A 4,109-nucleotide genomic window follows, 5' to 3' on the forward strand; every position below is an offset into this window, starting at 1 on the left:
TCTTTGCGGTATACACCTCTGCTGGGCCTCTATTACTGTTGTTTTAAGCAGCCTCCATGCACTCTGGAGAGATTGGACTCTTTTTACCCTCCCTTTCAACCTCCTTCTAACCAGCCTCCTCATTTGAGGGAAGTCCGCCCGTCGGAAGTCAAGGGTTTTTGTTAGAGATTTGCCTGGTATTCTTCCCCCAACGTGCACGTCAAAACGGATCGCAGCATGATCACTGTTCCCCAATGGCTCAGTAACGTTTACATCTCTAACCAGGTCCTGCGTACCGCACAATATTAAATCCAGAGTCACCTGTCCTCTGGTGGGCTCCGTGACTAGCTGATCTAAGCCACAGTCATTTAGCACGTCAGAAATCCGGTTTCCTTATCGTGACCAGAACACAAATTGACCCAGTCAATATGAGGATAATTGAAGTCCCCCATGATTACAACCCTGTCCCTCCTTGTCACCTCCCTGATCTGTTTCCTCATTTCAATGTGTTCCATGCATAGGGTCAGCTAGGTAGGTGGAGCTCGAGGATCTCAATGTTTGGATGAGACAGTGGTGTCAGGAGGAGGATTTAGAATATTAAAAAGGTGGCAGAGCAGCTTTTAAACTGACCCCTGGGGGGGAGCTGAGAGGTATCCGTTTGGAGCTCCTCCTCCCTATGGAATGAGGATGGGAAGTTAGAGAACAACAAGGCAGTGACAGAGTAGGAATTGGGAGTGGAAGCATGATGGGATGGGATAGCCTATCTAACAGAATGAAAGGTTGCAGGGATAAAGGAGAAAAGAAGCAGCCCATCTTGGGGCTCCATATGCAAGTGCTTTTATGCAACTGTCTGAAGTCTCCAAGCAAATATGGGAGAACTAGAACGTTTGGTGACTAGGGAAGACATTGATATAGTGGGCATAATGGAAATCTGTTGGAATGCAGAGAATTGGTGAGATACCACAATCCCAGCTATAAACTCTATAGGAGGGACAGGGAGGGGCATGTTGAAGGTGGTGTGGCCATCTATGTAAAAGAAGGGATAGAATCCAGCAAAGTAGAGATTGAAGGCAGGTCCATAGAATTGCTGTGGGTTAAATTACCAGGCTTGATGTAATACTGGGGGCATGCTATCATCTTCTGGACCAAAAACCTACAGGGGACCTTGAAATGAAACAAATTAGGGAGGCATCAAGGAGACATAGGGTTGTAATCATGGGGAACTTCAATTATCCTCATATTGACTGGATCAATTTGTGCTCTGCTCATGAAAGATAGACCAGATTTCTTGACAGGCTAAATGTCAAGAGCAGCTAGTCATGGCGCCCACCAGAGGTGGGTACTCAGGACCTGGTTAGAGAAGTAAATGTTACTGAGCCATTGGGGAACAGTGACCATGCTACAATCTGTTTTGTCATGCATATTGAAGGAAAAGTGACAAGCAAATGTGACACAAAAACCCTTGACTTCTGAAGGGCAGAATTCTATCAAATGAGGAGAATAGTTAGAAAGAAGCAGAATCCTCACGCCACCTATCCCAGTGCCAAACTGGTGCTATTCCTTGGGCAGACCTGCACATATGCACTGTACTATATATATGTACCAAGGTCACTGAGCTTGGGCGTAAATGGATAGCCTGCAGAAGGTGATTGGATTGCATGGCTAGAGATGCCATCTCTTGAAACTCTATTGCATTTTCTATCTCCTTTTGCTGTCTTTCTCCCCCTCCCCCCATTTCCTTTTTTCTGTGCTGCTTGAGAGGATTTCCATGTAGGAGTCCTTTCACCCTGAGCTTGATTTGAATCCGCAGTCTGTCAACTAGATCTGATTCCGTATTTGCTTTCATGAAAATGTGTTAAAATGCAATCTGCTGTTCTAAGTCCAGGTGAATAGTTAGCACAGTATCATCACCTATCTCTTTTAAACAGTAATTGCAGTGGTAAAGTCTCATGATGTGCCTATTTTGCTATTCCAGAATGCTTCCTCCCCATTGTTCCATTAAAAAAAAAAAATTCAAACTTTGAAGGATACCATCCTATAAACATTTCAGTGAGAGTAAGACTGATTAAAGACAATTGGATTTACTTGTGAGTACATGCATGTACAGTAATGCACTGACTAGTAGCATAGAAACTGAGCTATGAAGCAGAAATTTCTCAGTTCAGATTTCACCTCTGCCATGAATTCATTAAGTGGAAAGTCTCTCTCTGAGCGGCAGAGTACACACTACATGGGAATCTGTGCTTTATTTTCTCAGTTTTTTAAAAAACTAAAATCAGTCTGCACCGACAACAAGTTGTGGGAAGAGAGAGGGCAGATGGAGAGGCTGCTTTAACCTTTCCTCTCGGATCCTTTTCCAGCTCACAAATCGTCCTTCTCAAACTGCTTTTTCACTTGTGTATTTGGGGGATACTGACCTCTCTAGGGTTGTTGTAAGGTTGTTGGGTGAGATAATATGTGAAGTGCTGTGAGCTTTCAAAAACATTGTACGGGTGCAATATATAGCATATTATTTATCTCAGCTACTGTTTTTGGAAATGAAAATACGGGTTTGGAAACTTGAATGGAAAGATAAAGTAAAAAAATGCAGTGTATCAGTTATAAAATCTTAGTGCTTCTGTGAATGTCTGTAATTTTTTGGGCATCTTTACAACAATACTATGGGCTGTTCAAATTGCTTTTCTACCTAAGTTGTATGGCCAGTTGTCCACTGCAATCTTGAAGGGCCAGTGCAGATGTGAAAGACGCTATCTGTAGCAACTCCAATTAAAATAATCTTGTTTGGGATGCAGGAACTGAAGTTAGGTTTCATTCCTCTGCAGTTCCCTGAATAGCTCAAGTGTCAGACACAATTATGACACATTTTAAAGCTCTTTAAAGACAGGATGGGATTGTTAGCACCTGCTCAACTCTTTCTTCAGCCTCCTTTAGTCCAAGGACATGCCCATATCAGCCTCTGTACTTCAGGTGAGAAGGTTTATTGGCCTGTGTAGTGTTACTTTGAGGAATTGTGGAACATGAATGCTCATTTTGATTTGAAGACTAAAGTGGAACATAAGGGAGATAGCAGTCTCTAAAGCAGGTAGAGTTCAGGGATGGGCCCTCTATAAGGCTGACTGAGGGCCCAGTCCTATCCAGTCTTCCAGTGCCGGGGCAGCTGTGCCAATGGGGTGTGCACTGAATCTTGTGGTGGGGAAGCAGTCACAGAGGCCTCCTTAAGGTATAGGGACATTTGTTCCCTTACCTCAGGGCAGCATTGCAGCAGCACCGGTGTGGGAAAGTTGGATAGAATTTGACCCTCACAGCCCAATACTATCCACCCTTACCTGAAAGTAAACCCCATTGACTATAATGGGACCTACTTCAGAGTAGACATGCATAGGATTGGGCTGTCAGTCATTTGCCTCAGGCAGAAGATTGACAGGGGACACCTGCTGCTGCTTTTCCTTCTCAGGAAGAGAGTGGGGAAGCAGAAGTGTGGCGGAGGGGTCTAACTCTGGAGCCCTGGTCCAAAGGTATGCTCTCTAAGCAAGCCCTGAACAGAGGCAGGCTTGTTGCCCTGTTATGATCTATATCAGGGGTGCCCAAACCCTGGCCCTGGGGCCACTTGCTGCCCTCGAGGCCTCTCAATGTGGCCCTCAGGGAGCCCCCTGTCTCCAATGAGCCTCTGGCCCTCTGGAGATTTGTCGGAGCCCCCACTGGCCCGACGTAACTGCTCTCAGCTTGAGGGCGATTATTTGACCTCTCGCATGAGCTGTGGGATGAGAGCTCCCTCCACTGCTTGCTGTTTCACATTTGTGATGCAGCAGTGGCAGCAAAGGAAAGGCCAGCCTTGCTTTGTGCAAGGCCTTTTATAGGCCTTTTATTGCAAGACCTTCATTCATTTATATAAGTTCATCTTTAATATATTCATTTATGTAAATTATGTAAATTAATTCAAATTTTAAATGTAAATTAATTCCTTTTTTCCAGCCCGGACACAGTGTCAGGGAGATGATGTGGCCCTCCTGCCAAAAACTTTGGACACCCCTGATCTATATGCTGCTGCTTTTAGAAGTGTTTGTGTGAACAAGACTTTTTAGTTGCGTGCGTGTGTCTGTGTCTTGTGTCTGTGTCTGTGTCTGTGTTTG

Source organism: Tiliqua scincoides, chromosome 1 (assembly GCF_035046505.1).
Source record: "Tiliqua scincoides isolate rTilSci1 chromosome 1, rTilSci1.hap2, whole genome shotgun sequence".
Taxonomy (NCBI): domain Eukaryota; kingdom Metazoa; phylum Chordata; class Lepidosauria; order Squamata; family Scincidae; genus Tiliqua; species Tiliqua scincoides.